Source organism: Mustela nigripes, chromosome 8 (genome assembly GCF_022355385.1).
Source record: "Mustela nigripes isolate SB6536 chromosome 8, MUSNIG.SB6536, whole genome shotgun sequence".
NCBI classification, from domain to species: domain Eukaryota; kingdom Metazoa; phylum Chordata; class Mammalia; order Carnivora; family Mustelidae; genus Mustela; species Mustela nigripes.
Window position 1 is genome coordinate 66,152,549 of NC_081564.1, and position 14,826 is coordinate 66,167,374.

At 51.9% G+C, this 14,826-nt stretch overlaps 1 protein-coding gene across 3 annotated transcripts in view; it reads right to left on the bottom strand.

Annotated features, from left to right (window-relative positions):
• The window catches only part of ZBTB7C (zinc finger and BTB domain containing 7C), a 337,583-nt gene that overhangs the window by 238,635 nt on the left and 84,122 nt on the right, over nt 1-14,826 (bottom strand). The window contains exon 3 of one of the 3 annotated variants that reach the window (XM_059409618.1): nt 1,275-1,382. The exons of the other annotated variants lie outside the window; for them this stretch is intronic. The gene's annotated coding sequence lies outside the window, so the exon portion shown is untranslated. The remainder of the gene's footprint in view (nt 1-1,274; nt 1,383-14,826) is intronic. 3 annotated transcript variants of the gene reach the window in all.

Consider the following 14,826-nt stretch of genomic DNA (forward strand, 5'->3'; position numbering starts at 1 on the left):
CTCCTGGAGACTACGGGAAAAGCAATGGAGCAGTGGGAGGTGGGGTGACGAGCCTTGGCTGTTTTCTTCCAGACTAGCCAGAGGGAGCACCCTGATACTTGACCTCAAGGGACTAAAGACTGGATTTGCCAGAAAACCAGCTCTATCCCATCTAGAGAAGACAGGTTCCCGGTGCCATCTCTCAACCTGGTCGGGGGAGACCCCTGCCCGGGCCCAAGTCTTCTGAGCATTCTCAGGGGAGTACATTTGTCATTCTTTCCACCTCTGGTTTGAAGCTTTTGCAGAGCTCCCCTCTCTCTTCCAGGAGTTAAGGACGCCGCTTTAGCTCTGTCCTGTGCTCTGCCCAGCCTGTCCTTGGTCTTCCTCCATGAGGCCCCCATCAGTGCACATACAGGCGGGGTGAGGAGTAGATGCCTCTGGAGATCAGGAAAGTGCAATGTAACACTGCAGAGCAGACATCCCCTGTCCTCTCCTGACTGTCTCCAGGAGCATGATCTCAAGCTCTGACCAAGATGTGCTCACTCCCCCTTCTTTGTTCGACGATTCCTGCTCTTCTTACTCCTAGGGGCTCTTCTTTATACATAGAGTCTTTCTTTTCCTACTCACGCCCTCAAGGCCTCATCTCTCACCCAAATAACCTATCAAGATAGTTCTTAATGAAAGCAGCTCCTTTCCTGAGAGAGCCCTAATGTCAGCAGGTAAAGAAATAATTTTTCTCTTTGCCGCATGTTCGATAACACAGAGAGCTGGCCAAGCCCAGCCAGATCGATGTCCGCTCTCCGTCCGGCGAGCTAGCGTGGGTTGGCCAGATCTGGGTGCTTGAGTCAGAACTGCAACCTCTCAGGGGGGATCTCCCAGCATTCCTCCATGGGGGCCTTTCTCAAACACCCACATGCAGAGTAGGTTTCAGGCAACTCAGACAAGTCCCAGGAAAGCTCCGGACCCAGCAGGTGTCTGTGAACCATTTATCTGAAGTCCCGTTCTTCCGCCCTGACTTGCTGCGGCATCCCCCGGTCTGGGGTCAACGGGATCTGCCCTTCCCCGACTTTGCAGCCGCAGAGCACACAGTCCAAGCACAGCACGTGGTTTGCAGGCTTCCAGTCCTGCCAGTTCGCACTGGGCTAGGAGTGATCCCGGAAAGGGGAGAGCAGACACACAGAGTCATGCCAGCAACTCGGGGTGTGTAGGACAGGCCGCCAAAGTGCCTGACTCTCCTCTCCCTTGCCTGTCTATCCCTGGGTGCCTTCACATCGCGTCTGGGCAACGGGACCCACCTGCAACCACTGTGGAGGACGTATCTTTGAATTCCTTGACTTCTGTGTACATGGATACCCTGTGATTCGTTGTTTCCGTCTTGCCTCTTGACCTGCTCTCCCATTAGCCTGGAGGAGACAGAGAAGAGAGACCAGTCCCAACAGTCCGCCTCCAAGCGATCCAAAGAGCCAAAGCAGGTAGTGAGTTCACAGTCACCAAAGACACCCCACCCCGCCTTTGACGAGATCTCAGATGTTCCCGAAGCCTCTTTTAATCCCAGGGACCTATGAGGCAGGGGCTGTGGAAAGTAAAGAGCAAATAGACAAATGCCATGTGGAGTGACAGCAGGGGCCCGAGGACATCCCCGCCTCCCCCAATAACCTTGCCAACCTACAAGCAGATTCTCAACACTCTATAAGTTCATTCCCACAGCATCAGGGGTTGACCCTGCTCAAACACGAAGTAGTCGTTTCTCTCGGCTGTGAGAACAGAGGTCAAGGTGAACGTTGAGGAAGAGTGCTGGAGACCAGAGCCCAGGGCGCCTGGGAGGAGGGAGAGATGCAGCCACAGGGCCAGGGACAAGGCCTCCAATCCAGGCTTGATTCTCCAGCTACTTCGCTCTGTGAACATGGGCTCACTCAGAATCCCCCTTTGCAAAGCGAAAATAAAAATAATCGCAACGTGCTCCTTGCAGAATGGAGGGCAGTCTTCCTGGTCACCTGGTCGGGAAAGTGCTCTGGGATAGAGTAGCAAGACGTCCCTCTGTGCCAGGTGCCACTCTCAGCCATTTACGCGTGTTAAGCGATCCTTCCGAGAGGCCAGACGTGGGAACTATGACCACCCCCATTTTGAAGATGAAGGACTTGGGGCAGCCAGCCCCGGATGCCCCGGATGCCACAGCCAGCTGGCGAGGAGCCCTCCATGCACGAACCCAGGCAGCCTGGATGCAAGCCCGCACCTTGATCATCACGCTGTCTGTGGGCACAGGCACGGTCCGGGCTGTCTGCCCCCCGTGATCTCATCTGGCAAACAAGGGGTCCAACGTGTCCCTGGTCACAAAACGGGGGCAGCTTCACGTCCTTACTTGACTGAGACCAGAGTAACTGTCTAGATGCATTTTAAGACTGCACCCAGAAACTGGTTCTCCAACTCAGTATTGGGCAGGCACCTGTTGTTAAAAAGTCTCGCTAGATTTGATTTCTGGTACCAGGACTTCATTTTAATCCTGTTTAAGACAAAGCTAGTTTTCCTCCTGACGCTCTACAGGCCTGACACCACGGGGAAGGGATGAGGCGCCCAGAGCCTTTGTTACCTTTAATTAGGTGTGCCTGCATTGATTGATTGATTGATTTTCTTCCCTGAGTTGCAAGCGAGGACAGGGCCCTGGCTCCCCAGGTGCGCAGGGCCTGCCACTGGAATTATAACAAGCACCACGAAGGCCCAGCATGCCATTCCAGGTCTGCCAGACCTCCACCAGCTCCCTGTCAAACCTCAAATTGATTCTGAAATTGCTTTGAGGATGTAAAGTGGCGAACAATTTGAACCCCGTGTAATTATCTGAGTGGCTGTTGCCGGGTGGCCTGGCCATGGCTGCCCAGAGACCACCGGGAAGGCCCGAGCTACAGGTCCACAACCCAATGGTTCAGGCTGCTGGGCACCTGTGACTCAAGCAGGACTGACCCACCCCCAACGTGCCCAGCTCCGAGGCTGGAGTGTGGCCGCTCAGCAGGCGAACCCTGGAAATTCTACCCCGACCGTGGCTTTGGGAACAGTCTGTGGAAATCAGCTGAGGGTCTGGAGAGCACCTGCCGTGTGCCCAGCTCTGTGAGAGCCACACGGCAGGCAGGGGAAGAGCCGGTACCCTCATGGGTGCTACGTGACCTTAGGGGTAAGATGTCAAGAAAAAACATACTGTTCTTTGCAGAACAGGGCCGGTTAAGGCCCAGAGTGAGTGGTAATGCTCCAGATCGACAGTGGCAGAGAAGTCCGAGTGCCAGGCCAGGCTTTCACACCCTCATGCACAGCCCTGTGCCTAAGGCCTCCTGAGGGTGGGGTATAGACCCAGACCCTATGGCTGGGAGAGCCAGCCCGAGTCACTGGCCCGGACTCCCCTCGGCCCCACCAGTGACCTGCACACGAGTGACGAGTCAGCAGGGACCAGTAAGAAAGCAATTATGCCGGGTAGCCTCCACTCACCTGTTTTTGAAAAAGAAACTCTCAAAAACACATTCTGGAGAGGAGAAAACCAGCTCCTGAACTCCGGGTATCACCATGGTTACAACCCCAAGGTTTTTAGCCCTTAAAATTTCTGTGAACAAACATCAGCTCCCAACAGAAATTCAGACTTCAGCACGATCCTTGTGCTCTGGCAACGGCCTCGAAATCAAGAAACGGTATTGGATTTTGGTGAGAATTTGTTTAAAGACAGCACGCTTCCTTGAACAGGCATGCAGAAGGGTGGCCCCTGCCAAAGGTCCCCCTCCTTGGCTTGTCCTGGGTGTTCCCAGACTTCCAAGATCTCCCCCGCTGACTCCCAACACTGGTGCTTTTTTTTTTTTTTTTTTTTTTTTAATCTCTAGTTAGCCTGGTAGCTGGGAAATATTAGGCGATCAACAAATATTTGCTTTTTACCGAAGGACCCAGCACTCAGGGGCTGGGCAGTTCTCTGGCTCTGGCATGGAATCCTGCAGAGCTGCAGAAAGTCAGATGTGCCGGCCTTATCACGGCCTTATCACACATCAGACCTCCTCTCCTCCCCCCTCCCCCAGCAATGGCCATTCAAGCCCTGGCTGGGCAACCATCCCCAGGCCCCATAGGGTGCTGTCACCCCCTTCCCCCAAATAATGCCACGTTTTATGCAGTGCTGATTTCCTGGCCAGCCTCCTCTGCACAAGGAAACAGAAAAGCAAAGGTTCTTTGCAGCCCAGCATTAAAAACCAACAAAAATTAGCCCCAGAGGAAAAATAGGTGGGGTACCTTGGACAGAAATGCACGATACACGGGAATTCCTTTGAGGCACTCAGTATAAAAATGTAAGCCAGCGTTCCACGGAGCAGACCTGGCAAGAGATGATTTGCCAACTATCTGCCACCTTCTGACCACCTTCCCTCCACCCTCCTAAGGAATCTCATGCCTGGCACAAGAAACAAATGAGGGGCTTTACTGTCCCTGTAATTGCTCCAAATCCCATTAATTACATGGTAAGTCTTCAACAATAGGCCCACTGCCTGCCTTAACACAAGCTCGACTTGGGGCAGATTTGGGGCCTCCCAGGCCTCAGTTTCCACCCTGCTGAATGAGGAGTTGATGAGCGCTAAGCACCCTTCTGGCTCTGCTTTCGACAGCTCTGAGCCTGAAGAACTAGTGGCCTCCTCATGTGCCCAAAGGCACAAGACAACTAATTACTGCTCACGCTGTCACCATAAAATGTCAAAACATGATCTGTAAAGATGGCGGGCTGCAATTGCAGAGCTTTTTTTTCCTAGCTGAGAAGGACTTGCCAGGCCAGACGCTGGTGAGGGCCGGTGACCAATCTCAGGCCGGATCCCTTTCAAGAGGAACTGCTGGTTATCGCGGGATTTACTGCCATGTGGGGCCTTCTGAGCAACTCACAATGCCATCGAAAATCCTAGAATGCCTTTAAATTCTGTGACCTTCCTCTGGAAGAACAGGGGTTCCTTTCTTTATGTGAACAGCTGTCCCAGAAGCCAGGGATAGACTACATACTCGGCACATTTTTTATGGAGTGGGGACTCCTCCAATTTATCCTTTTTAAAAAGGAATTATCTTCACTACTCCGTGCAAAGCTATCCCCTTTCCACACTGGAGCTTCTGCATACTGGTTTTGGATAAAGCAGGAGGTTCCCGTAAGGTACTAACAATGTGCACATGTCACCATGCGAGGACACACACACACACACACACGCACACATATGCACACACACAGTTACTATGTACAAAAAAGTCACTCTGGTTGAACAGGTTCTAACCAGCTCACCTCCCTCCCCACTCCTCGGCCCCAGGACCCCCCAGCCCCAGGAGAAGGCAGGGAGGCCTGGAGTCAGGCCTGCTTCTTAGACCTACTCTTCCCCGGCTATTGTTCCTCAAGAGGGGTTTTACCGGGATTTGGAGCAGCATGAGTCTTTGCCCATGAAGACTTCGCCCAGCCCTCAGCCATCAGATGCCATCTTCCCTTCAGTTACCAGCCATTCTGACAACCAACATCGTGCCCTGTCCCCATCTCCCTGTCTGCCCCTTCCCCACCCCACCCAGCACGTGTTCCCAAACACCTTCCAGGGTCAGCCTGCTGCGTGCCCAGCCTGCCCAGAGCATACAACTGCCTCAGTTTCTTGATGGGCATACAACTGTCCTGCCAGCCTGGGGGCTTCCCTGACCCATGACCATTAGGCTGGGCCCTCCCAGCCATAGCGCCCAAACTGCCACCTGTGGCAAGGGATCGGACATTTTTCTTAGTAACTGACCCATCCTAGACCAATCTTTTTGTGAAATAAAATAAAACTAAATTGAACAACACTCGTGTTCTTGGCTAGTATGGCAATATCAAACATCAATACAAGTTTCTAAATCCTTTTTCTTCATTTCTCTCTCTCCTCCCTGCCTGGACTCTCTTGCTCTCTCTCTCACTATCTCTGTCTCTCTCAAATAAATCTTTTTTTAAAGAAAGATTGTATTTATCCATTTGAGAAAGAGAGAGAGAGCGAGTGAGCATGAGCGGAGGAAGGGGCAGAAAGAGAAGCAGACTCCTTGCTGAGCGGGGAGCTTGATGTGGGGCTCCATCCCCGAGACTCTAGGTTCATGACCTGAGCCAAATGTGGATGCTTAACCAAACGAGCCACCCAGGCACCCCAATAAATAAAATCTTAAAAACAAACAAAAAAACACATGAACAAGCCTTCTGATGCATGCTCAAGTTTGAGAACCAATATTTTAAGCAGCCCCCTTCCCTCAAAGTCAGCTGGCCTGGGACCCCAAGAGTCTGACCGAAAGTCAGGTCTACCTGAGGATTCTAGAACTTTCCAGGCCAGGTCTCTTGTCATGTTCCTTACCTCACCTGCCATGGCACTGGAAGAGCCTTTTGAGGCTTGGAGGCCTGTAGAGATGCACAAGGCAGGGAAAAAAGGTAAAAATTAAGATCATTGGAGCCCCTCACTGCCAGGAAAACACTCTTTAATTAGGGCCAGACTCCTGGAGATAACCAAGGGAGGCTTGCTGGGACCACTAGTCTCCATTAGCATTTTCCCAAGGGCTACATCCAGGTTATGAAATAGGAGGGCTGTGTGTGATTTGCATCTAATTTGCATATGCCTACTTGGACTGCACTCTCCTCTCCAGCAATTTTCAACAGAATTACGATCTTTTCTTAGAAAACCATTGCTGCCCTAAGGGTTGTCACTTATCATTTTTCCTACTTTCTTCTGCTCCTCCTCACTTCTCCCCAACCACCCCCCCAGCCCCAACAAATCCACAACCCTAAGCAAAAGCATAAAAAGGCAGAGAAATACAGAAGTGGGGAGAGTGGCTCCTTCTCCTGGAACATGGCAGGAAGCAGCTGTTCCTGATGGGGCTGTGTGACCTGAGCATCTCATTCATGAAGGAACTACCTGACTTGGGGTTTCACGGTCCTGTCAAACATTTTTAAGGGGCCAAGGATCAAATTTTCATGTTGCCAGCATCTTCTGTCTCCAGAGTCGTCGTAAAAGAGAGTGCATCTTATTACCAAAACCACTGGAAGAACAAAATAAAGGACAATCCTTTCGAAGGAGGAAGTTTCACCTCATGAAAAGCTCACTCTGTTAGGTTTCTTTTTCTCACTTCTTCCGAGACCAAGATCCCCCGAATCCTGGCTTCATCGCCACATGCCCTCTGGACAACTTCCGACTTCGGAGTCCCGCCTCTGTGATGGGACGGCTGACCTTGCAGGGACCTGGGAATAGCCACAGCGCCGGGCAGATAGCCGACCCTCAAAACCTGGTGGCTGTTGTCCATTCTCACTCTTCTGTTTAAATGGAGGTTGTTGCCGCTGTTACTGTTACTTTGTTGTTATTGTTGTCCTCAGATCTTTTATTTCTTGCCCCTCCTTCTGAGCAAGTGAAAACCATTCCTCCTACTTCCTGTTTCCCAGACAACTCATGAAGGCCTGGATTTTAAAACCAGAAACGTAAGAAGTGGATTCAAGTTGAAAAAAAAAGAGCTACATCCAAGACTTGTAAAGAAAGCCTAGTGTTGGAACACATAGCCTTTTCTTTCTTTCTGAAGTGCTTACAAAAGTGAGTGTGAGAAAGGCTTTTTTCTATTTTGTTTTTTTTCCTCCAAAGGCCTGCAAGCAGCCTTATGTCAGAACGCCCAGGAAAGGCGCTGTCCTCCAAACCCACAGGCCTGGGCAGGCAAAGTCCTTTGCTGAGTTTGTCCCCAGGACAGGTTTTCGGCCCATCTGCCTCACAGTGCGTGGGTTTCTGCTCCCCTGCTCTCCCCACAGCCCAGGTGTCCGGGCTCTGGTGAGTCAGAGAGGTGGGGGCACAGCCCAACACAGGCTGGGAGCCACGGTGTTCTTTGTGGGGGCGACCTAATAAATGCACCTGTCCTCTGCGTTCTTGGTCTTCCCAGGAGACATACCAGCAGGCTCCCAGCTGCCTGGTTCCAAATGTCAACACGAGGTAACTGCCCCTCCGAGTGATGATTTAGTGCACGGCCTTTCAGCCACTTTGGGCAGTAAATTCTGTCCTATGCAGGCTTGAACAACGTTCTGAAATTCATTCCAACAACAGTAGGAACGCGGGGATTTCTGGCACTTGCAGGTCTGTATGTTGTGGCAACTTTGACCACCCATCCCCCCCCCCCCCTGCCCCTCCAGTGAAAGATCCAGGACAAAGCCTCTCTTTTATGTGTTCCCATGGCACCGTGTGCATCCACAGCACAGCTTACCCCAAGATGGTGTGCGGGGCTGCTCTTTCTCACCCCATGGCCTCCCCAAGATGGGAGCTGCGGGCATGCGACCTGTCTTACTCACCCCTGAATCTCTCAGGACCCCAGCACATGGCAGGTGCCTGACGTCTATCGAGTGGATGAATCCAAAAAATGAATGAAGGAAATTTAGGCATTTTTTTTTTTTGCCTGAAAGATGCCCAGGGACTATTACAGCCATTCTCAACTGCGGGCAGATTTGCCTCCCCGGGGACATTTGGCAATTTCTGGATACATTTTTGGTTGTCACCAATTCAGGAGTCAGGAGGGTGCTACTGGCATCTATGGGATGGAAGCCAGGGATGCTGCTAAACATGCTATAATGCTTAGGACAATCCCTTCACACCAGATGAGAAAACTGAGATTCAGAGAGGTCAAGTAAGTTGTGCAAGAACACACAGCTCTTCAATAGCTGGGATGAGATCCAAACTAAAATATGTCTGACACCAACTCTATGGTCTTACTTTGTGCCCCACAGCGAAAGCCAGAGAACAGTGGGGATCCCAAAGCATGCATGGCTGATGGTGGTTATGTCATTAAGTTTTGCCTTTATTCTGAGTTTCCCTCATTGATGAGACAAAGATGAGGAGAAAAAGCAGCCACCTTGGACCAAATGTTTCTTCCCAACAAGACTGTTTGGATTCCCGAATTTCCCCCAGTGAGTCACTGTCTCCTGTTAGGGTGAGAATCTGTACTTGTGATGATGCTCTCCCACCTGCTGGAACATCCTTGGCTCCCATATGTTTGTCCAGCTCCTATCTATCTCTCAAGAACAACATGAGGGTCTCCTCCTCTGTGGTGCCCTGTCTGACCCCCTCAGGAGGGAGCCGCCACCTGACCTCCAACAGAGGGCATCAAAGGGGCTCTCGGGCAATGCCCAACTCACATGCCTGGGCTTCAGCCACATCTTGGGGGCCCCAGGCCTCTCCTGCCACTTCCCTGCCCAGCCCTTGGGCCCCCTGTTCCCAGTCCGTGGGGTCTCCCTAAAACAGTCCAGGCAGCAGACCCACGTGCTCATCTGCCCAAGGAGGCTTGCTCAGTGGCCCTCTTGGCCTTGCCAGGCCGCCCCACCGCACCACAGTTAGCCATGTCACCCACTGTGTCACGACTCCATCCCACTCCTCCAGCAAGCATCCAAGCGATGACTTCTGTACCATGGCTGAACACCCACATGGCTCTTTATATATTCAGGCCGTGTGTGCCCGCCGGGCTTCTGGAGGCAGGGCGTTTGGGTCCAGATCCCGGCTCTGTCGCTTTCTAGCTATGAGATCTTGGGCAGGCTGCTTAAATTCTCTGTGCCTCATAGGAAGAGCAAAGATATATCAGCAGCTACCTCCCAGCCACGTTGCAGGAATGAAATAAAGAGCTTAGCCAAGCACCCGGCACCTAGAAGTGCTCTGTAGGCATCCGCTCTGATCGTGGCCTGGGCCCTGCCCCTGGGAGCTCAGCTGCCCCGAGGCTTCAGGGACAGTGTCTCAGCAACCATTGGCTCATTGAGGACACTAGCGTCAGATGCTGGGACAGTGGTGGGCAGACAAGCTCTTCCGTGATGCCACGGGGCAGGAGTGCCTTGGCAAGTGGCCTTCCTGAACCCAGACGCTGACTTTCTATATATAGTCTTTTCTCAATTCCTCCCATCCCCTCATCTGACATTCTCATGGCTACTTAGGATCCAAGAAGCTCTTGCACACATGGCCCACCTGATCCTCCTCTTGTTACAGTTAATACCACCTTCATTCCTTTTTTTTTTTTTTTTTTTTTTAAGATTTTATTTAAGGGGCACCTGGGTGGCTCCGTGGGTTAAACCTCTGCCTTTGGTTCAGGTCCTGGGGTCTGGGGTCTTGGGATCAAGCCCCGCATCACATCAGGATCTCTGCTCAGCAGGGAGCTGGAGCACAAGCAGAGGGGAGTGGCAGACAGAGGGAGAGGAAGAAGCAGGCTCCCCACTGAGCAAGAAGTCCAATGCAGGGCTCCATCCAGGGACCCTGGGATCACGACATGAGCAGAAGGCAGGGGTTTGACCAACTGAGCCACCCAGGTACCTCTACCCCCATCCCTTTATAAGTGTGGGTCTTGGGATCAGAGAGGTTCAGTGGCTTAGCAGGGGTCACACAGCGCTTAATCTGAATTCGAAGCTAGACTTTCTGTTTCCCAGGCATGCTCCACTCCACAAACCTCCCTAGAGTCATGGAATGGATCCATCCTGCACCTACCTGCCCAGAGGTCAGGGAGAGAAGAGAGACGACCCAGAGAGAGCCTAGGGTAGTGGTTCTCAAGCCTGCTTGAGAATTAGATTCACCTGGGGAGAGGATGTGGAAAATTAGAGCCCATGTGCACCGCTGGTGGGAATGTGAAGTAGTGCAACCATTATGAAGACTAGCATGGGGAGTCCTCAAATTTTTTAATTATAAAAAATTAAAAATAGAACTACCATATGATCCGGCCATCGCATTTCTGAGTACATACCCAAAAGAATTGAAAGCAAGTTCTCAAAGACATACTTGCACGCCCATGTTCATAGCACTATTACTCACGATAGCCAAGAGATGGAAGCCACCCAGATGTCCATCAGCAGATGAACAAATAAGCGAAATGTGGTAGATACAGAAAAAGAAGTATTGTTCGGCTTTAAGAAGGCAAGAAATCCTATCACATGCTACAACCTGGATGCGCCTTGAGGAGACGATGCGAAGTGAAATAAGCCAGTCCTCGACAAATACCGCCCGAGGATAGCTAAAGTAGTCAGATGGGTCGAAACAGAAAGTAAAAGGGTAGTTACCAGGGGTTGAAAGGAAGAGAGAATGGGGAGTTGTTTCATGGGTATGGAGTTTCAGATCTGTAAGATGACCAAGTTCTGGAGATCTGTCTCCTAATAAAGGGAATACAGTTAACACTACGAACTGTACGCCTAAAAATGGTTAGGATGGTGGGGCGCCTGGGTGGCTCAGTGGGTTAAGCCTCTGCCTTCGGCTCAGGTCATGATCCCAGGGTCCTGGGATAGAGCCCTGTGCAGAGAGCCCGCTTCTTCCTCTCTCTCTCTCTCTGCCTGCCTCTCTGCCTACTTGTGATCTCTGTCTGTAATAAAGAAATAAAATCTTTAAAAAAAAAAATGGTTAGGATGGTAAATTTTGTTATGTCTTTATACCACAATAAAAAAAAATCTTGTTTTTAATTCATTGAATGTCCCTTGCTTGGGCCCCAACCGAGATAAATGAACTCGGAATTATGAAGTGAGCCCCAAGCAGTGAATGTTTTCAAACCTCCTCCCACCAACCCCCCTCCAGCTCACTTCCTAGGGAATGAGGTCAGCCTGGAGACAGGCTCTCCCTCTCTCCTTGCTACTCAAAGTCTGGTCTAGGCCAGCAGCACTAGCCTGGAAGCTTGTTAGAAATACAGAATCTCAGCTCTCAGCCCCACCCCGGACCTACCGCACCATAACCTGTACCTCATTACAACCTCGGGGGCATGGGTAAGTGGAACAGGTCCTACAGAGGACAGAAGGAACCCCTCTTGGTCCCATTCCCATAAGGGGCGATCTCTCTGCAGGAGAAGCGCCTCATCGGGCAAACAAAAATACAAGATGTCCAGCTGGATTTGCATTTCAGACAAATGACAAAGATTTTTTAGTAAAGTATGTCCTATACAGTATTTGGGATATGTACACTAACCTTTCTGTCATGGCTCATCTGAAATTCCCAGCGAAGGGGGAGCGGAGACAAGGGTGTGGGATCACTGCAAATAATGGCTAAGAGCTGCTGGAACTAACTCAGGGGATGACAGACAGCACTGGGTCACCGTCAGGAGCAAGACCTGGCCCTTCCAGAAAGTCCCTTTAGGAAGATGTGTCCAGCTGAGGTTTCTCAGAGATCAGAAAAGGAAGAACCCACAGTTGTCCCCTCCCCTCCAGGCCAGCCCACCCTTCCAGAGATGGCTGCCAGCTGGGAGAAGGGTTCAAAGCTGCAGGCCACCTCAAGTACTAGCCTTGACCCTGGCTTTCATGTTTAACATTCTCCTGGGACTTCACAAGCTTGCAGGCAGGCATTTTTGCAGCCAGCAGGGGAGTCCTGAGCAGGGCTGTTAATGGGTATGGTTTCCCTCCATTGCCCATCCTCGCCTGGGGTCTGCACAGCCACTTGGGATGAAAGGAGCCCTCCATGGAGGACATGGTGACCGCGGGCATGACAGCCCTCTCCTGTCCTCTTTTCAGGCTGTCAGAGCCTACCGTGTCATCTGCCTGGGGAATGCCTTCAAGAGTGCCAATTAAAGTTGGGACAAACGTGTGTGATTGCAGAAGCCAGTTGAGTTGAGACACTGGGAACACAGTGACTTCTGCATAAAGCAGGTACCTGGAGAGCTGACCTTGAGAGAAGCACCAGCCACTTGTCAACAGCTGGAAATCTGCTGGGGGTAAATGGGCACACCAGTACTGAATTAGGCTCACAGGACTCAGGGACTTTTGAAAATTCAAAACCCTAACAGGATACAGGAAAATGACCACAGTGCTTCTGTAATCTGGTGGGGGAGGCAAAGCTGGGATAGCACGCGCTTGGATTCACAATAAAGTGGAAATTGTTCCCACAAGGGCTCCTGATGCTCAAGGTCATCCCGTTTTCCTCCTCTTCTCCGTCCTCCCCACCACCCCCCCGTCTCAGCGCAAAGAGCAATGGTCTGGCACTCAGGATCCCCCTACCTTGCCGCTTACTAGCCTTAGGACCCTTAAGAAGTTACCTGCTGCTTTGGGACTCGGTTTCCTCCTTTTAGGCAAAGTGGGAAGTAAGGAGGCAGACTGGAGCCTATGTTCAGCCCCACACTCTCAGTAGGAACAGCAGCTCCTAAGGGGCATAGTTGAGTCAGCCTCTCTAGGGGGGCTACAGAGTTGGACCCTTGTCCCACTCCATCCAACTGTCCTGACCTGCCCCTGAGTCAAGTCCAGCTCTGACAGGCGGGCTCAGTCAGCTTCATGGCTCCCCACTCCATCAGTGTAACACAAAATGGGAAGACGTCTATAGGCAGGCCATGGAGACAGGCCCTATGGATCAGCACAGACTTGCATGACAACTGGGGCACCTAGAAGCCCCCAGCCACGCCCTGCTCAGGGAGGATCACGAGTCCTCCTACGCCTCTCATCCTTGGAGATACACATCACCAACTGTCCAGCCCTAGAGACCTGGTAACCAGGCCCCCCAGACTTCCCACCCAGACCCCGCCACTCAGAGGGCACCTGGGGCCTGCCCTGGGCCTCAAAAATTGAGAACCCTTACTCATTTCCCCCCCTTCCTTATAGCTGTAGAAGAATTGGAATTGTTAAAAGAATGTTCTAAAAATCTTCATGGAAAACAAACAAAGGAGGTTTTTTAAAAAAAGATCAGGGTGGGGAGACTTTGAAAAGAAAAAAACCCATGTCTGGGTTTAGGAAGATGAGGTGGCTGAATTTAGGACACGGGCTCTGAGGACCCCAGACACATCCCCCCGGTGTCCATACCTGCAAGCCCTCAGCCTGGGGAGGAAGCCATGGATTATAACTCTGGGGAGGTGGCTATGGTACGGCGAAAAGTCCACAGGCCTGGTTCTTCTGTGTGACCCTGAGCAAGTGGCTGGGCCACTCTGGGCCCCAGTTTCTCCCTCTGTAAAAGGGGGATGTGTGTATCCATCACACAGGGTGGCTTTGAGAACTGTGTGAAATAGATGTGAACATGTCTAACGCATAGGAGACACTCCACAAATGCTGCCCTTCCCCCAGGTTTGGCTAAAATGCTACCCCAGCTAGACACTGTGACCAAGGATAAAGGCTTCAGGGAAGCAGGCACCGTCCTCATCATCTCTGACCTGAGGCTCCGGCACAAGACGGTGTCTACCAGTCTGACCCGGCCCTCCAGGTCAGCTCCTCCCAGACCTCAGATTCCAGAAACAAAACGTTTCCCCGAATGTTGTGTGTCCCCAAGGACCCCGAACGAAGGCCCTGCTCCGAGGATGGCGGGTCCAGAGGCTGTCCTCCAGGGACAAGTGCCCTGACCTGACTGTGCAGATTCCCTGTGGGCGGCAGCCATGAGCAGGCTTTGCACACAACATTCCCCATAATTCTCAGAGCAGCCCCTGATGTGAGCCCATGTCACCATCGCTGTCCTGTAGAAGTCAGTACTCGGTCCCACAGCTATGGCGGCGTTGGGGAGTGTTTGCTGGTACTCAAAACAGCAGTGTCTGACTCAGTGGATCTCAGTCCTGGCCAAAGAGAAGAATCATCTCAGAGGCTTTAAAACAGACCTGTCTCTGGGGCCCTTCCCCTGACCTTCTAATTCCGGGTCTGGATGGGCCAGGGTGTCAGTATTTCAGAAGCTCCTGGGGCCATTCCAATGTGCAGCCTGGGTGGAGAGTGCTGGCCATGAGTTCAAACAGTCCTTCCCCCTTCTGGAAAATTCCTTGCCTCCCTACCCCACCCCACCCCAGTGGGCGCCCTGCCCTTCCACAGTGCCACACACCTGCACTTAGCTTGAAGGCTTCTAGGCCCACCAGTGCTCAGGGGAAACTGAGGCTGGGATGGACTTATTAGCATTGGAGGCCCCACTGTTCGTCTTTTGCTCTCTGCCGCCCCCT